The 20,310-nt window shown below is 38.8% G+C and overlaps 1 pseudogene; it reads left to right on the forward strand.

The window, feature by feature from the left end:
• Positions 1–10,779: 10,779 nt before the first annotated feature.
• On the forward strand, positions 10,780–13,045 carry LOC101009957 (annotated as a pseudogene).
• Positions 13,046–20,310: the final 7,265 nt, after the last annotated feature.

The following is a 20,310-nucleotide window of genomic DNA, read 5'->3' on the forward strand; positions in this document are numbered from 1 at the left end:
AGCCACTGCACCCAGCCTTAGCAGTAACATTTTTAAGGTAGTAGTAAAGGGTGAGAGGAAACAAACCTAGCTGTTTGCAGACATTGGAAAGTGAGTCAGTGATAGGGGATGCTCAGCGGCAAGCTAGCCCATTTCACAACCCAGAGTTCAGGACTGTGGAGGAAACAAGGACTTGAAAGACTAGGGCTAGAGATAAGGCTGAAATGGTTTTCTGAATCATGTATAATAGATGTTTAAACTCCTGGAACCCTACTCATGGGACCCTGAGGATCCCAGCAACTGCCTCTCTCTAACCTTGGCAGAACACTGGACTTTTGCTGTAAAGGCTAAATCAGAGGAATTCGGGAATAGAGTCCCCAGGCACAGCTGATGAGAGAGGTACTGCTCTGGAACAACAGAGAGTCAAGTGGAAATCTACAGGGACCAATGTGATGGTCCCAGACTGTGAAAAACATTAGAGTTATAAGGAAGAGGACTGGAGAAGACTGGAGAAGTCCTCTTCTGAAAAATTGATCAACCAACGAGAAAATCCTGTAGATGTTGGCTAGGAAGGTGATTCCTAAAGCGGTCACGTCAGGCCTTTCTTTGGTGAATAAAGAGGGCCAGAGATGTCAAGATAGTTTTAGTAAACCTCTAATTTGAAAGACAGATTTAAAAACCAGAAAAATAGCAAACATAACAAAACAAATGAACCTAATTTGGAGTATGCAGAAAACATGCAGGAAATGGAAAACTTAAGCAAATGTTTAAAATCCTCAGACAGATAAGAGAACAAATGCCATCTATGACACATGAACAGGAGGTTATTAAAAAAATAGAGAATCTAAACAAAACTTTCAGAAGTTAAAATGTATTACACAATGAAAAATTAAATATAAGAATTAGACAATAGAATTGAAGATAGGCTTTTGCCCCGAAAAGTAGAACTAAAAGAGATATCACACAGGAAAGAAAAAATAAAAACAATAAGAGTGTCAGTCCTGGAGATCCAACACCCAAATAATAAGGTTCCAAAAAGAAAGGGCAGAGAAAATAGAAAGCTACTCATTTTAAAGATGACTCAATAAATTTCCCAAGCTGAAATACATGAGTATCTAGGCTGAATACTCTGCTTGAGTGTCCAGCAAAGTGGACAAAAATAGATCTTTACTAAGTAGCAAATGGTGAAATTTCAGAATAATGGAGACAAAATGATTGTAAAAACCTCCAGACACATACAAATTAATGTTCTCACTAATGGACATGCAGGTTACTTTCAGAGTCAAGGTAGAAATGAGACCATACTCCTTCAGAATGGCCTGGGAAACTAGCGGAAATATGCACTAGGAACAATGAGAAATGTCATCAATATTCTCAGGGAAAATGACTTAAAAATTAGGGTTTCATACCCCATCTGATGTTCAACCAAGTGTGGGAGTAGATTAAAGATATTTCCAGGTCTATAAATCTCAAACATTTCAGCTTTCCCCTCTTCTCAAGAAGCTCCTAGCCAACGTGTTCCATGCTGTTATTAGGGGTGTGAGCAGTAGAGAGGAAGGCATAGGCTCCAGAGAAATAGATGGAGGGTGTGTTCATCTGCTGGTGCTGCTGTAACAAAGTACCTTAGACTGGGTGGCTGACACAACAACAATTTACTTTTTCACCATTCTCCAGGTTGGAAATTTCAGATTGAAATCAAGGAGGGTGAGCTCCTGGTGAGGGCTCTCCCCCTGGCTTGTGGTCACTGGTGTCCTCTTCTATAGACACTGCACCTGTAGGGTTGAACTTCACCCTTATGACCTCATCAAACATTAACTGTTTCCTTACTTCAAATACAGCCACACTGATGGGTCAGGGCTGAACATACATATATTTTAGGGAGGACACAAATGTTAACTTCATAGCAGGCACCCTATGGAAAGGAAATCCTCAGCACGGTGATGAAGGAAGCCCAAGGACGGTAGCTTTGTCACATCCAGGAGGATTTGATGTGCTTGGGTGTATTGAGAGGGGACTTATCCTCATGTGTGAGATCTTGGGGATGCCTTAAAGGTAGACAACAATTAAAAAAACCTTCTTTCTTCCCTGAGAGAGAAGGTGAGAAAGAAGGGGGAAGGTTGGGAGAGGGGATTACTTACTCTAGGGAAAACGCAACGTTGACCCTGGAAAATAAAGTAATAATACTTCATGGCTCAGCTGTGACTAACGATGTACTCATAGGGAAGTGAACAACAAATACAGAGCTGACTACAGCTTCTTTTATTTAAAAATTTTTTAAATTTTTTAATTTTATTTTTTTATTATTATACTTTAAGTTCTAGGGTACATGTACATAACGTGCAGGTTTGTTACATAAGTATACAAGACTACAACTTCTTATATAACTGTACTAGGGGACTAGGGGAAGGTACGCTATATTAGGGTTTCTGGGGTAGAATATTAGAGAATTAAGTCCTCATCAGCTTAGTGGAATCCAATAACAATATTTGAGACAGAAACGTCAAAAAATAGCAGTATATGCATTGAAAGAAACCCCAGAAATTTGGTTGCAAACAATACCAGAAAATATAAATATTAGCAAAATCAATTAAAGGAATTAAAGTTTTTACCTTTGGTCTTCAGTGATAATGGACAGGAACCTGTTTGACACACATACGTGCACACACATATTCATGTATGTACATACATATATATGGATGTACTCATACACACATACACATGTATATGTATACCTTTGCTAAAAGTAAATGAATGAACAAACAGAACAAGTAGCCTGAGATTATCTGGCTACTAAAGGATAAGGCAGGACTCCCCCTAAATTTGGCTTTTCTCCTGTTTCTATTGTCTTTACTCTTAACCACTTTTCTACATTGCCTTCCAAGTTACCACCTCCTTCCTAGTAATGGCGGTGGTGGTGGCTAGCATTGAGGTTCACACTAACCCACCCTTCAACTTGTAATCATCTCTCCCAAAACAGTACCCATTATTTCACATTGACTGGGATAGAAATCCTTGCAGATACAGGAATACACATTTTACATTAGGGAAACCTGTGGTTGAGGTTTGTAGTTGACTCTCCCTGTAGTCCAGATTCCCACATACAACATGAGCAATATTTAGAAGACATCACATTTCCCACCAGGCTCATAGCATGCTTCATATTAAGTGCATCCTTACTTTTTGTTTGTTTAGTTTAGGCCCCAGAGGCTGGGCAGCCACCCATTCATGGTTAGCATTGGCACCAGCAGATTATAAATGTACAGCTCTGACCAATTTTTCTGAGACAAATCTGGGGTTAATGTGTGACTGTGCTTTCCCTTCCTCGTTCATTTAATTCCCTCTAGCACAGAATGAGTCATCTCAAAAAAGGAGTTTGATAAAGTACCTGTAATTAAAAATTACCTTGCGGGCTCCTGCCCTTTCTCTGGGTTTGGTTAATAGAAGGTTTCTATCAAGCTCACATGAAGGTTCAGTCATCAGTATTTCAAACCTGCTCGTATATCTGTATACTCGGCAGAATTGTGAATTCCTTAGAGACCTTCACTATTTTCAATTTGTCATTCTCATTATTATTTCATGAGCAAGGTGAAAAGGAGATGATGCACAACAAAGGAGGTTAAAAGGAGATGAGGGAAGACAGTGTACTAGGCAGAGGAGAGAGGAGAAGGGAGAGGGGAGGTGGATGATGGGTGCATGAGAAATGTTAGGGAACATTGTAGACCAAGCTACAATACTCTTCCTTTATCTCCACCTCCCTAGGTTTACATAATTTATCTTCTCTCTTGGTTTATTGTTTTTCCTTGGACACTTCTGATCCTTCCCTTAAACCTAGGGAAGTGGAGATAAAGGAAGAGCATTGTAGCTTTTAGGTCCCTGAGATACTACTCTCTCCATTATAGGATCTATAATTACTGAGGTCTGTGGCCAAAAAAGAAAGTTGGTTTCATGTGGTTCTTATGATTGAGCACTGTATTTAACTCTGTGTTGCAATCCTTTCTCTGCCTCCTGATTTCCATGGTAGAATGGTTAAGTCGTCATTCTTGCTCTCACCCTCTTATTCACTTGTTATTTGCTTAGCAACTTCCTATGTGGCAGGTTCTTTTCTCAGCTTCAGATGGTGACCTTGACTGGTCTAAGTCACCAAAAGGTCAGAAAAGAAACATAGAGAGGTAATTACTGGAACAAAATAGCCCTCAGTTTGAAAACTGAGCCACACCACAGGTGTACATAATGCTTAAAACACACTTAGGGACAATGGACAAGAATATTTTTGTTGGGCTAAGAATCAAGTCACTCTGGGAAGGGAATCCCTGGGAAGTCCTCTAGACAGTCTCAACAATATTGTAAAAGCAATTTTGTTCTTGCTGCTTTCATTTATGTAGCCAGAGTGCAAACACTCTAGAATTTCTATCTCTATTTCTATCATTGTTTTATTTTAAAAATTGTATTATGAAGAAATTCAAACATATGGAAAAGTTAGAAGTATACATTTTTATGTCCAGCACCTATTTTCCTCAATTAACATTTCACTCCACTACCTTTCTCATCCATCCACACTCTATCCATTTGTCAGTCTCTCTCTCTCTTTTTTTTTTTCCACTTCACATAGAATTCTAGCTGGCATGCATTTTTTTTTCTCTTTAGTTTACTAAGAACTCATTTACTTTCATTAGTGATTGCAGTACATTTCTCTCCTTCTGTAGTGTAGATTCTCCTTTTAATCAGTATTAACAATCTATCATTTTTTACTTGTCCTTATATCTTCTAACCTCTACCCGTTTTTTAAAAAAATAAAAGTAAGGCCGGGCGCGGTGGCTCAAGCCTGTAATCCCAGCACTTTGGGAGGCCGAGACGGGCGGATCACGAGGTCAGGAGATCGAGACCATCCTGGCTAACACGGTGAAACCCCGTCTCTACTAAAAATACAAAAAAAATAGCCGGGCGAGGTGGCGGGCGCCTGTAGTCCCAGCTACTCGGGAGGCTGAGGCAGGAGAATGGCATAAACCTGGGAGACAGAGCTTGCAGTGAGCTGAGATCCGGCCACTGTACTCCAGCCCGGATGACAGAGCGAGACTCCGTCTCAAAAAAAAAAAAATAAATAAATAAATAAATAAATAAATAAAAGTAGACATTTGTGTTTGATTTTGTCCTTCCTTTTTGTTTTGTTTTGAGTGTTTGTTAGTTTTTCCTTGACCATGTAATGTTAGCATAAGAAGTGATAGACCCTCACTGTTATATTCTTTAGAAAAAGAATATTTGATCCACTTACAGGATCAAATTTGTTTTGGGTTTTATTCCAAATTCAGTCTAAGCCCTCATGATATCCCCCTTTGGTTGCTAATATCAGCTCTTTAAAAGAGTTGTTCCACTGTCTTTTGACTTTCATGATTTCTCTGAGGAGAAGTTAGCAGTTGTATTAGTCCGTTCTCACGTTGCTATAAAGAAATACCTGAGACTGGGCAATTTGTAGAGAAAAGAGGTTTAATTGGCTCATGGTTCACAGGCTGTGCGGGAAGCATGATGCTGGCATCTGCTTGGCTTCTGGGGAAGCCTCAGGAAACTTTCAATCATGGCAGAAGGCAAAGCAGGAACAGGCATCTTCACATGGCTGGAACAGGAGGGAGAGAGAGAGTGGGGAGGCGCTACACACTTTTAAACAGCTGGATATCATGATAACTCACTCAGTCACTATCAACATAATAGCACGAAGGGAATGGTGCTAGCCCATTCATGAGAATTCCACCACCATGATCTCATCACTTCCCACAAGGCCCTACCTTTAACACTGGAGATTTCAATTCAGCATGAGATTTGTTGGGAACACAGATCCAAACCATATCAGCATTCATTTAAATAGTTGTTAAATGTAAGGTTTTCCCTCTCTGGATTTTTCTTTTCCGAGATTTCCACCCTTATTTTTTCTGTTAGCTACAGTTGCCTGAAACCATACCCTGTGGTTCTTTTAGCTAGCAAGACTATAGCTTTTCCCTCCTTTGGAGAGTTAGCCACATTTCATGGCATAGTCTTGAGCCTACCTGAGGCTAAAATCTCTAAAAACAAAAGCAATGACCCTTTTCCTTTCCATTTTTTTTCAAGTGTCTACTCTTCTCTAGTTTATGCCTGCTTTTATTTAATATGTAGTCCCTCCAGTTAGTTGTTGTAAAATATTTTTTCAAAGATTATATGGCTGTTATTATCAGAACATTTTTCTCTAATAGGAGCTAATTGACCATAGCAGAGGCAAACTTTCCAATGCACATATATATTGCATTGCTTCATATATATGTATCCATAAACAATATACACTATAGTTTTACCTATTTTCTAGGATGAATAATATGCATATTGTACATATGCTTCTGCAACTTGTTCTTTTTTGCTCATTATGTTTTTGTGATTTATGCATGTTGGTAACCATAGCTCTATTTTATTCAATGTAATTTCTGTATAGCATTTTATTGTATGAATGGACAAAAATGAATTTATCCAGTCCCTTATTAAGAGATATTTGGATTATTTCTACTTTTTAAAGCCTAAATATCATTCTTTATATTGCCTTATGCATATCGGTGAAAGTTATTCTAGCATCAGAAGCATCAGAAGTGGTATGATAAAGTAAAAGTCCTATGCATATTCAACTTTGTAAGATCACTCAAAATTGGCTCAAAATAATCACAGCAATGTATTATTCCACCAGTATTGCTTCTCCACTTTCTCTCCGCATGCTATAAGACTTTCAAAATTTTTGCCAAATTAATTGGGTGTGAAATAGTACCTTCTTTTTTTCTTTTTTTGAGTTGGAGTCTTGCTCTGTTGCCCAGGCTGGAGTGCAGTGGTGTGATCTTGGCTCACTGCAACCTCTGCCTCCTGGGTTCAAGTAATTCTCCCTGCCTCAGCCTCTCCAGTAGCTGGGATTACATACCCGCACCACCACTCCTGGCTAATTTTTGTATTTTTAGTAGAGACGGGGTTTTGTCATGTTGGCCAGGCTGGTCTCAAACTCCTGACCTCAGGGGATCTGCCCACCTCAGCCTGCCAAAGTGCTGGGATTTCAGGCATGAGTCACTGCACCTGGCCGAAATAGTATCTTATTCTTTCAATTTACATTGCCTGAATTTGAGTGTCTTTTCATATTTATTCACTATTTGGCACTCTTCTTTTGTTATTATATGTTAATATCATTTGTTCAATTTTTTATTCAGTTTTTCTTTTTGATGTAATTTTTATATAGTGATTTATCTATCCATCATACTAGTTATTCTGCTTTTATATATATCTAAACATTTTTAAAACCTGTTTGTAGTTTTTTAAAACTGCTCATATTTGTCTTTTGCTAAACAGAAGTTTTCAAACTTAAAATAGTCACATTTACCATTTTTTAAAAATGGTTTGTGTTTTCTGTGTCTTGTTTAAGAAATCTTTATGTACTTGAAGTCTTAAAATTATTTTTCATTTTTTTCTCCTTACAGTTTGAATATTTGGATATTTTCAAAATTCATGATGAAAAATCCCTAATGCAACAGTATTAAACGGTGGGGCTTTTAGGAAGTGATTAGGGCTCCCCAATCTTGAATGGGATTAGTGCTTTATAAAAAGGCTGGAGAGAACCAGATAGGCCTTTGGTCCTTCTGCTTTCTGCCATGGGAGGATGCAGCAACAAGGCACCATCTTTGAAGCTGGGAGCACTCATTGGACACCAAATCTGTTGACTTCTTGATCTTGGACTTCACAGCCTCCAGAACAGTCAGAAGGTAAAATTTTGTTTATAAATTATCTAGTCTAAGGTATTTTGTTGTAGCAACACAAACAGGCTAAGACAATATCTTATAAGAAAAATACTACTTCCTTATGCTTATTCTTCTAAATTGTCTCAGTAATCCTGGCTCTTTACTGCTTATAAATTTCAGCTGGTCAAATTCCAAAAACTACTTCATTGGATTATGACCACAATTGCAATTAATTTATAGATAAATTGGGGAAATATTTTATTTCTTCATTATCTTCAGTATTTTCATTAATAACATCTATATCAATATCTGTCTATAACTGTACCCACATCTATTCTATGTGTGTCTATACCTGTGTCTATGTCTGTCTCTGTAATTATACTGATGGCTATAAAGATGTATCTACTTTTATACAGGATTTTATTTTTTATTCAAAAATTATTTGCAATTTTAAAAATGAAATATCTAAACATCTTTAAAAACATTTATTCCAAATGCCTTATGCTTCCTGTTGCTATTGTGAAATTATTGGTATTTTACAATTTTATTATGTTTAATTATTGTTTTCTGTACAGGGATACTGCTGCTATTTTTATGTAAATCTTATATCCAATGATATTTTATTTACTAAATAAATTTTGTTTTTAATTGACACATAGTAATCGTACACATTTATGGGGTACACAATGATGTTTTGATACATGTATACATTGTGTAATTGATCAAATTATTATATTTAGCATATTCATTACCTCAAACATTTATTATTTATTTGTGGCAAGAACATTCAGAATCCTCTCTTCTAGATATTTTAAAATATACACTGTAATATTGTTTACTATAGTTACCCTACAGTAATACAGAACATCAGAACTTATTCATCACATGTAACAGTAATTTTGTACCCACTGATCAATCTTTCTCCATCCCCTGCTTCCCCCTACACTCCCAGGTCTCTGGTAACCAGTACTGTACTCTGTACTTCTCTGAGATTAGCTTTTATAGATTCCACAAGTGAGGGAGATCATGTAGTTTTTGTTTTTCTGTGCCTGGTTTATTTCACTTAGCATAATGTTCTCCAGGTTCATTCATGTTGCCACAAATGACAGAATTTTATTCTCTTTTATGGCCGGGTAGTATTCCCTTGTGTATACATAGTGCATTTTCTTTATCCATTTGTCCACTGATAGACAATTAGGTTGACTCCACATCTTGGCTATTGTCAATCGTGCTGTGGTAAATATGAGAGTGTAGACATGTTTTTTCACATACCGATTTCATTTTCTTTAGATAAATAATCTGAATCATGTAGTAGTAAATCTATTTTTAATATTTTGAGACATGCTCAGACTGTTTTTCTATGATGGCAGTACTAATTTACATTGCTACCAACAGTGTGTAAGGTTATCCATTTTTCCACATCCTTGCCAATGTTTATTCTTTGTCTTTTTATTTTTATTTTATTTTTATCTTTATTATTATTATTTTTTGTTTTTTGAGATGGAGTCTTGCTCTGTTGCCCAAGCTGGAGAGCAGTGGCTCCATCTCTGCTCACTGCAACCTCCACCTCCCATGTTCAAGCAATTCTCCTGACTCAGCCTCCTGAGTAACTGGGATTACAAGCATGTGCCACCACATCCAGCTAATTTTTGTATAAATATAGAGATAGGGTTTCACCATATTGGCCAGGTTGGTCTCAAACTCCTGACTTCAAGCGATCTGCCCACATTGGCCTCCCAAAGTTATTTTTTTATCTTTTTAGTAATAACCATTCTAATTGTGGTTTTGATTTTCATTTCTCTAATGATTAGTGATGAATATTTTTTCATGTACCTGTTGGCTGTTTGTATATCTTCTTTTCTTAAATATTTAAAGTTAATTTAACTGATTTTATTTATAATTTTTACAATTTTTAATTTCTGTGGGTACATAGTAGGTATATATATTTATAGGGTATATGGATATGACATATTTTGATACTGGCCTACAATGCATAATTATAAAATGTATAATAATTACATTGATATAAGAATATCCCATATACCTTGTAAATATATGTAATATATAATAATAAATAATAATATATAATATATAATAATTGGAGTAAATGAGATATCTCATTTAGCTTAGTCTGGCTAAAAATTTGTCAATTTTATTTATCTTTTAAAAATCAAACTTTTTATTTCATTGGTCTTTTATGTTGATTTCTTTTTTAATTTCGTATATTTCTGTTCTGATCTTTATTATTTATTGTTTTCTGCTAATTTTGAATTTGGTTTTCTCTTGCTTGTCAAATTCTTTTAGATGCATATTATGTTGTTTATTTGAAGTTTTTCTTATTTTTTGATGTAGGCACTTATAGCTATAAACTTCCCTGTTAGTACTACTTTTACTGAATCCCATAGATTTTGGTATGTTGTATTTCCATTACTGTTTGTTTCAAGAAATTTTTCTATTTCCTACTTAATCTTTTCATTGATCCTTTAGTCATTCATGAGCATATTATTTAATTTCTATGTGTTTGTGCAGTTTCCAAAATTCTTCTTGTTACTGATTTCTAGTTTCATTCCATTGTGGTCATAGAAGTTACTTGATATTATTTCAATCTTTTTGATGTTTTGAGACTTGCTTTTGAGCCTAACATATGGCCTGTCTTTGAGAATGATCTATGTGCTGAGGAGAAGAATGTATAGTTTGCAGCTGTTGGATGAAATGTTCTGTAACTATCTATTAGATCCATTTGGTCTACAGTAAAGCTTACATCCAATGTTTCTTTGTAGATTTTCTGTCTGGAAGATCTGTCTAATGTAGAAACTGGGATATTGAAATCATCAACTATTATTGTATTAGGATCTATCTCTCTTTTTAGGTCTAATAATATTTGCTTTATATATCTGGGTGCTCCAATGTTGGGTGCATATGTATTTAAATTGTTATATCCTTTTGCTGAATTGACCCTTGTATCATTCTATAATGACCTTCTTTGTCTCTTTTCATAGTTTTTGTCTTAAAATCTATTTTTTAATGTTAAGTATAGTTACTTCTACTCTTTCTTGGTTTCTTTTTGAATGGAATATCTTTTGCCATTCTTTTATTTTCAGTCTACATGTGTCTTTATAGGTAAAGTGTGTTTTTTTGTATGCAACACATTATTGGATCTTGGTTTTTAAATTTATTCAGCCAGTCTATGTCTTTTGAATGGAGAGTTTAGTACACTTACATTCAACGTTATAATTGATAAGGACTTACTGCTGCCATTTTAAAATTTGTTTACTTCTTGTTTTAAGGTCTTTTCTGGCAGGGGGTGGTGGAGCGAGATGGCGGCGCACCTGTCATACCGGCGAGTGAACCTAAACGGGCTGCACCAGGCGGTGTATCGCGAGCTGTGCGAGTTCCTGGACAAGTACGCAAGAAGCAAGGGAATAGTTTGGGATGAATACCTAACTGGACTCTTTGGCCTGACTGCACAGTATTCACTATTGAAGGGACATGAAGTGAAAAAAATGTTCACACTTAAAGGAAATCGTTTGCTGCAGCTGATGTCAAGAATATTATTATTATTATTTTTGTCAGACCCAGGCTAGAGTTGATGGATATAATTGCTGAAAACGTGCTCGGTGAAGATAGACGAGGCCCAAAGAGAGATACTCATATTCTGTTTGTGCCACGGCGTAGCCTGTTGTGTGAACAGCGGTTGAAGGATCTGGGTGTCTTGGGATCCTTTATTCATAGGGAGGAGTACAGCTTAGATCTCATTCCATTCTATGGTAATCTCTTATCCATGGAATCAGAGGGTGCGTTCAAAGAGTGCTACCTGGAGGGCGACCAGACGAGCCTGTACCATGCAGCCAAGGGGCTGATGACCCTGCACGCTCTGTATGGAACGATCCCCCAGATCTTTGGGAAAGGAGAATGTGCTCGGCAAGTGGCCGATATTATGATCAGGATGAAGAGAGAGTTTACAGGAAGCCAGATTTCAATATTACCTGTTTTTGATAGTCTCTCGTTGCTTGATCGGTATGTGGATTTATTAACACCTCTTGCCACTCAGCTGATATATGAAGGACTCATTGATGAAATTTATGGCATTCAGAACAGTTATGTGAAATTGTCTCCAGAGAAATTTGCACTTAAGAAACAGGGTGATGGTGGTAAGGACCTCCTCAAGGAACAAAGAAGCTGCAGCTGAATTCTGCAGAGGAGCTCTATGCTGAGATCCGAGACAAGAACTTCAAGGCGGTGGGCTCTGTGCTCAGCAAGAAAGCAAAGATCATCTTGGCAGCATTCGAGGAAAGACACAATGCTAAGACCGTGGGGGAGACCAAGTAGTTTGTTTCCCAGTTGCCCGACATGCAGGCAGCAAGGGGCTCACTTGCAAACCATACCTCAATTGCAGAATTGATGAAAGATGTCACTACTTCTGAAGACTTTTTTGATAAATTAACCCTGGAACAGGAATTTATGTCTGGAATAGACACTGATAAGGTCAACAACTACACTGAGGATTGTATCGCCCAAAAACACTCATTGATCAAGGTGTTAAGACTAGTTTGCCTCCAATCCGTGTGTAATAGTGGGGCTCAAACAAAAAGTTTTGGAATATTACAAAAGAGAGATTCTCCAGACTTAGGGCTTTGAGCACATGTTGACCTTACACAACCTGGAGAAGGCCGGCCTGCTGAAACCGCAGACGGGGGGCAGAAACAATTACCCAACTATACGGAAAACATTAGCCCTCTGGATGGATGATGTTAAGGAGCAAAACCCCAAGGACATATCCTATATGTACAGTGGGTATGCCCTGCTCAGTGTGCGGCCGGCCCCGCTGGTTTCCCGACCTGGCTGGCGGAGCATCGATGAGGTCCTCTGCATCCTCCCAGGGCCCCACTTTGAGGAGCGGCAGCCACTGCCCACAGGACTGCAGAAGAAACGTCAACCGGGAGAAAACCGAGTGACTCTGATATTTTTCCTCGGGGGCGTAACCTTTGCTGAAATTGCTGCCGTGCGATTTCTCTCCTAGTTGGAAGATGGAGGTACAGAATATGTCATTGCCACCACTAAACTAATGAACGGAACCAGTTGGATAGAGGCTCTGATGGTAAAACCTTTCTAGGGTGTTCAGAGGAGACTTAATGAGTGTACTGCAGAATAAACTGCCTCTTTGAAGAAGTTGCTGAAAGGAAGTAAAACCCCATAGAAGAAACATGGAATATGGAATATATTCTGGGGTTAGCTTCTTAAATTATACTACTGTTTACTGCTTTCTCCTTCTCTTTTGTATTCCTTTTTTTTTTCCTTTGAGATGGAGTCTCGCTCTGTCACCCAGACTAGAGTGCAGTGGCATGGTCTCACCTCACTGCAACCTCCGTCTCTTGGGTTCAAGAGATTCTCCTGCCTCAGCCTCCTGAGTACCTGGGACTACAGGCATGCACCACCACACCCGGCTAATTTTTGTATTTTTAGTAGAGATGGTGTTTCACCATATTGGCCTGGCCGGTCTCGAACTCCTGACCTCAGGTGATCCACCCAACTCGGCCTCCTACAGTGCTGGGATTACAGGCCTGAGCCACCATGCCCAGCCCCTAATCTGCTGAATAAAGAAGAATAAAAGAGAATAAACCTGAAAAAAAAAAAAGATCTTTTCTTTCTTCTTTCCTTCCTTTCTATCTTACTGAAGATAATTTTCTCTGATGGTATAATTTAACTTCTCACTTTTTGTTTTTTTTGTGTACCATTGTAGGTTTTTTGATTTGAGATTACCATGTGGCTTGCAAATACTATCTCATAACCCATTATTTTAAGTTGACAACAAGTTAACACTGTTTGCATAAACAAACTAAAAAACAAGCAAAAAAAAAAAATGTAATGAAAACTCTACACCTCAACTTTATCCCACTGCTTTTTAAACAAGTAAAAAAAAAAAAAGTAATGAAAACTCTACACCTCAAATTTATCCCACTACTTTTTAACTTTTTGTTGCTTCTCTTTATGTCTTATTGTACTGTCTTTAAAAATTGTTGTAGTTACTGCTTTTGAGTGGTTTGCCTTTTAATCTTCCTACATAAGATAATAGTAGTTTACACACCACACTTATAGTGTTATGATAGTCTGTGTTCTTCTGTGTTCTCGCTATTACCAGTGAGTTTTATACCTTCAGATGATTTCTTATAGCTGATTAAGTTTCTTTTCCTTTTGATTGAAGTACTCCCTTTGACATTTCTTGTGGGTCAGGTTCAGTGTTGATGAAATTCTTCAGCTTTTGTTTGCCTAAGAAGTCTTCATTTCTCCTTCATGTTTGAAGGATATTTTCACCAGATATACCATTCTAGGGTACAAGGTTTTTGCTTCAGCACTTTAAATATGTTATGCCACTCTTCTGGTCTGTAAGGTTTCCACTGAAAAGTCTGCTTCTAAACATACTGTAGTTCCATTGAATGTTATTTATTTCCTCTCTCTTGCTGCTTTTAGAATCCTTTTTCATCTTTGGCCTTTGGGAGTTTGATTATTAAATGCCTGAGGTAGTCTTCTTTGGCTTAAATCTGCTTAGTGTTCTATAACCTTCTTGTACTTGGATTGATATCTTTCTTTAGGTTTGGAAAGTTCTTTGTTATTATCCCTTTGAATAAACTTTCCACCCCTATCTCTCTCTCTACCTCCTCTTACAGGCCAAAACCTTTTAGATTTGCCCTTTTGAGACTATTTTCTAGACCTTGTAGGTGTCCTTCATTTTATCTTTTTTTTCTTTTGTCTCCTCTTGTCTGTATATTTTCTAATAGCCTGTCTTCAAACTCACTAATTCTTTCTTCTGCTTAATCACTTCTGCTTTTAAAAGACTCTGATTTTTAAAGACTCTGCTTTCAAAAGATTTTTCAGTATGCCAGTTGCATTCTTTAACTCTAGAACTTCTGCTTGATTCTTTTTAATTATTCCAATCTCTTTGTTAAATTTATCTGATAGAATTCACAACTCTTTCTCTGTGTTATCTTGAACTTGTTCGAGTTTCCTCAACATAGCTATTTTGAATTCTCTGTCTGACAATCACATATCTATCTCTCTTTCTTCAACATTGTTTCCCAGTGCCATACTTAGTTCTTTTGGTAAGGTCATGTTTTCCTGGATGGTAATGATGTTTGTTGATATTTGTCAGTGTCTGGGCATTGATGAATTAGGTATTTATTGTAGTCTTCACAGTCTAGGCTTATTTGCACCTGTCCTTGTTTGGAAGGCTCTCCAGGTGTTTGAAAGGACTTGGATGCTGTGATCTAAGCCACATCTGCATTAAGGGGCACCAAAGACTCAGTCATGCTGTGAATCTTGCAGATTCATAGAGGTACTACATTGGTGATCTTGGATAAGATCCAGAAAAATTTTCTGGATTACTGGTCTCTGCCTGTTCTTTTCCTTTACTTTCTCCCAAAGAAATGAAGTCTCTCTTTCTGTGTTGAGCCACCCGGAGCTTGGGGTAAGACGCACAAGAACCCCTGTGGCCACCATCACTGGAATTGCACTGGGTCAGGTTTAAGCCAGCACAGCACTGGGTCGTGCTCAAGGTATGTTAAAATCACTACCTGGCTACCGCCTATGTTTGCTCAAGACCTTGGGGCTCTACGAGATCTTAAGCAGGTAGTAAAGCCAGCCATGTTTGCTTCCTTCCATTTAGGGTTGTGAGTTCCCCCAGGCCCCAGGTGGGTTAGGAGATGCTACCTGGGAGCCAGGTACTAGAGTCAAAAACCTTAGAAATCTACCTTAGAAACCTTAGAATCTAGATTGGCAGAGGCTGAGCTGGCCCTCAAACCATGAGACACAGTCCTTCCCACTCTTCCTTCCCCTTTACACAGGCAGAGGAGCCTCTCCCCATGGCCACCACTACCACAGGCCTAGGAAGGGTACTGTCAGACCACCGCGGCTGTTCACTTAAGGCTTAAAGTCTCTTCAGTCAGCTTGTGAATGCTGCCAGGCCTGGATTTTATTATTCAGGAAAGTGGGCTCCCTTATGGCCCAGGGTCCAGAAATGCTGTCCAAGAGCCAAGGCCTGGAATCGGGGACCCTAAGAGCCTGCTTGGTACTCTTCTACACTGTGACTGAGCTGGTACCTAAGCTGCAAGACAAAGTCGCCTTTATTTTCCCTCTCCTTTTTTCAAACAGAAGGGGTCTCTCCTCATAGTCATCACAGTTGTGAATATGCTGGGTCACAACCTAAGCCAGCATGTCTCAGAGTCTCACCCAAGGCCCATAGCATGTACTACCTGGACACTGCTGTAGATTACTCAAGGCCCAAGGCCTCTTTAGTCAGAAGGTAATGAATTCACCAGTGCTAAGTCCTTCCCTTCAAGGCAGCAGATTCCCTTCCAGCCCAGAGTGTGTCTAGAAATGTCATCTGGGAGCTAGAGCCTGGAATGGGGGCTCCATGAATCTGCCTGGTACTCCATCCTCCTGTGGCTTAAATAGTATTCACTTTGCAAAACAAAGTATTCTTTCCTTTCTCCTTTCCTCCCCTCAATCAGAAGGAATGAGCCTCTTTAGGAGCTGTGAGATGTGTTGCTTGGGGTTGGGGGAAGTCACTCCCTTAGCCACCCTGGCTGGTGTTTCACTAGGTCATGTGCTCCCCATGTCCACTGGTTGCAAGTACAGCACAGCACCAGAACTTGCCTAGGATTTGCAGTCCTTTTGGCTTAGACTGCCTTTCGAGTTTACTTAGGATCCCATAGTACATTAGTCCAAAGTGGGAAGGCTTGCTGAAATTCAGTTTCCAGCCACTGGGATGGGTGATTCTCCTCTAGCTAAGTCTGGTCTGAATGCTTCCTCCATGGGTGTTGACTGTGTTTTGCCTGATGTTTGCAGCACTGCATTCCAATGCAATGTCATACAATTGCTGCACTCTCCCTCCCCCAATTTCACAGATTCTCTCTATGCACTATGTAGCTGCTGTTGGGGGATGAGGGAGGGGAGGTGTCAGCAATGCAAGACTGTTTCCTACCCTCTTCAGTGCCTTTTTTGGTGATATGAAGTTAAAACTAGGTTCTGTGATTGCTTACCTGGTTTTTAGTTCTTATGAAGGTGCTTTTTGTGTGTGTAGATAGTTGTCAAATTTGGTGTTCTTGTGGTGAGGATGATTGGTGGAGGCTTCTATTTGGTCCTCTTGCTCTGTCTCCTCCTTTTTGTATGTCTTATGTTGAGAAAAATCTATTTCAATCCTTTGCCCATTTTTTAATTGGATTGTTGCTTTTTTGTTATTGCATTGTTTGAATGACTTATTATTCTGGATATTGACCCCTTGTCAGTTGCACAGTTTGCAAATATTTCCTCCTAAGCTTTAGGTTGTCTTTTCACTTTGTTACTTCCTTTGTTGTAAAAAAGCATTTTAGTTTGATGTAATCCATTTGTCTGTATTGCTTTTGTTGCTTGTGCTTTTGAGTTCCTATCCAAATAATTCATTCACAGACCAATGTTAGGAAGCATTTCCCCTACGTTTTCTTTTTCTTTTCCTTTTTTTTTTTTTCGAGATGGAGTCTCACTCTGTCACCCAGGTTGGAGTACGGCGGTACAATCTCAGCTCACTGCAACCTCCACCTCCAGGGTTCAAGCAATTCTCCTGCCTCAGCCTCCCAAGTAGCTGGGATTACAGGCGTGTGCCATCAAGCCTGGCTAATTTTCATATTTTTAGTAGAGAGGGGGTTTCATCATGTTGGTCAGGCTGGTCTTGAACTCCTGACCTCAGGTGATCCACCTGCCTTGGCCTCCCAAAGTGCTGGAGTTGCAGGCATGAACCACCATGCCCGGCCTCCCCTATGTTTTCTTTTAGCAATTTTATAATTTTGAGGCTTACATTTACATTTTTAATCCATTTTGAATTCATTTTTGTTGAGAGATAGGTGTCTAGTTTTTTTTTGCATATGGATATATAGGTTTTCCAGCACCCTTTATTGAAGAGGCTATTTTTTTTTCCTCAATATGTGTTCTTGGTGCCTTTGTAAAAAACAATTGGGTGTAAGTGCATGGGTTTTTATTATGTACCATTGGCCTATGTGTCTACTTTTATGCTAATACCATGTTGTTTTATTTACTACATCTTTGCAGTAAATTTTGAGGTCAGGTAGAGTGATGCTTCCAGCTTTGTTCTTTTTGCTGAAGATTGCTTTGACTTTCAGGGATGTTTGTCGTTCCAAATACATTTTAGGATTGTCTTCTTCTATTTCTGTGAAGAATGCCATTGATATTTTCATATGGATTGCATTCAATCTGTCAATTGCTTTGTGTAATGTGAATATTTAAACAATGTTAATTTTTTCAGTCCACAGACATAAATATCATTCCATTTATTTATGTCCTCCTCAATTTATTTTATCAATGTTTTATAGCTTTTATTGTGAAGATCTTTTACCTTCTCAGCTGAATTTATTCCTCAGTATTTTATCATTTGTAGCTATTGTAACTGGACTTGCTTTCTTGATGTCTTTTTCAAACAGCTTGCTATTGGCATATAGAAACACTATTGATTTTTGTATGTTTATTTTGTATACTGCAACTTTACAGAGTTTGTTTATTAGTACTAACAGTTTGTGTGTGTGTGTGTGTAGTCCTTAGGGTTTTCTATGTATATAATCACGTCATCTGCAAAGAGAGACAATTTGACTTTCTCTTTTTCAATCTGGAGGCCTTCTATTTCTTTCTCTTGCCTGATCCATCAGGCTAGAACTTCTAATACTATGTTGAGTGGAAATGGTAATAGTGACCATCCTTGTCTTGTTCCGGATCTTAGAAAAAAAACTTTCTGTTTTTCTCTGATAAATATGTTTACTGTGTGTTTGTTATATATTGGTTTTTTCTTGCTTCTTCTCTTTCTAATAATCCCATAATGCAAACATTTGTTCACTTTATGGTGCCCCATCAGTCCCATAGACTTTCTTTATTCTTTTTTTTCTCATTTCTTGTCTGATTAAGTTATTTCAAAAGACGTAGCCGGGTGTGGTGGCTCACGCCTGTAATCCCAGCACTTTGGGAGACCAAGGTGGGCAGATCACCTCAGGTCAGGAGGACTAACCTGGCCAATATAGTGAAACCCTGTCTCTACTAAAAATACAAAAATTAGTGGGTGTGGTGGTGGGCACCTGTAATCTGAGCTACTCTGGAGGCTAAGGCAGGAGAATCACTTGAACCTGGGAGGCGGAGGTTACAGTGAGCCAAAATCACACCATTGCACAACATCATGGGCGACAAGAGAGAAACTCCTTCTGTAATAAAAAATAAACAACAAACAACTTCAGGTTCAAAAATGATTCATTTTGCTTGATCTAGTCTGTTGTTGAAACACTCAATTATAGTTTTTAATTCCGCTCATTGAATTCTTCAGTCCCAATATTTTTGTTTGGTTTAGTTTTTGTAATATTTATCTTTGTCGAATTTCTCATTAAAAGTCATGAGTTACTTTTCTGATTTTGTTGAGCTTTTTATATGTATTATATTTCATTGAGTTTTCTTAAGATCATTATTTTTCATTTCTTGTCAGGCACTTCACAGATTTCCTCTTCTGAGAGGGTCTGTTACTGGAGAATTATTGTTTTCCTTTGAAGGGGTCATGCTTTTTTGCTTTGTCATGTTTCTCATGTTCTTATACTGATATCTTTGTATCTTGGTGGGACAGTTGACTCTTCCAATTTTGTGGAGTAGATTTGTAAGGAAAGACTTCTTTTCGGTAGATGGGTCCTAGAATGTTGGTTGGGTAGTCTATTTTGGCTTTGATTCTAGGTAGGTGCACTATTGCAGTCTTCATGTAATTTCTTCAGCTATAATCAGTGTCAGTGGTCTCTCTGAGTGCCTCAGTGGCTTAGGCTGCAAGTATTTGTGGAGCCAGTGGCAAGGCTTGGCTCGTTGTGGTGCTGCTGGGTGAGCTGGTCCTCAGGCCTTGCAGGGCAAGCACAAAGCACAGTGATTCTGCCAGTTGCAGGGTTGACTGTATTGGGAGTGAGGTCACTGAGGAGGCCTCAGTCCCTAAGGAGATACACAATATGGTGATTCTGCTGGTCACACGGGCAGCCACCCTGCTGTGAAGAATTTCCTGTTCTTTGGGTTGCAGAGGTCCACTTGGGCTTGGGTGTTAGTGACATGGCTGGTCTGCTGGGTCTAGGCTTTGAGTAGCCAGGTTTGTGATGTAGCAGCCAGTTGTGTGAGCATGGTGGAGTAACAGCAGGGCCCATCCTGCCTCCATATGGACCCTGGAGCAGAATGCAGTCTTGTAGTGACTTCCATCTCAAGATAGTGCTGTTTTGAAAAAGTTTGGTTCATGAAGTGCTATTCTGAAGCAGCTTGGTTCACGTGGGTTCCTTCTTTAGAGCAGTGCAGCCATGTGGACTCCAGGCAGACCTGTAAACTAGACTCAGGGCCTGTGAGAATTGTGAACTCTCCTGTAGCAAGGACTGCAGGCGTCTGTAGTGCTAATGGGGGCTTCTGGGAATCCCTTGCTTACCTTTCTCCCACAATGAGAAGTCCCTGCTGGCTCTGAGCTGATCCTGGCTGGGAATATGGTTTTGCAGAGGCAGAAAACATCACTCCTGTCTTTATGGGGCCACCCTAGTTTCCATGCTTCACAGGGTTTCTGTCATCCTTT

This window comes from Papio anubis, chromosome 4 (genome assembly GCF_008728515.1).
Source record: "Papio anubis isolate 15944 chromosome 4, Panubis1.0, whole genome shotgun sequence".
In the NCBI taxonomy this organism is placed as follows: Eukaryota; Metazoa; Chordata; class Mammalia; order Primates; family Cercopithecidae; genus Papio; species Papio anubis.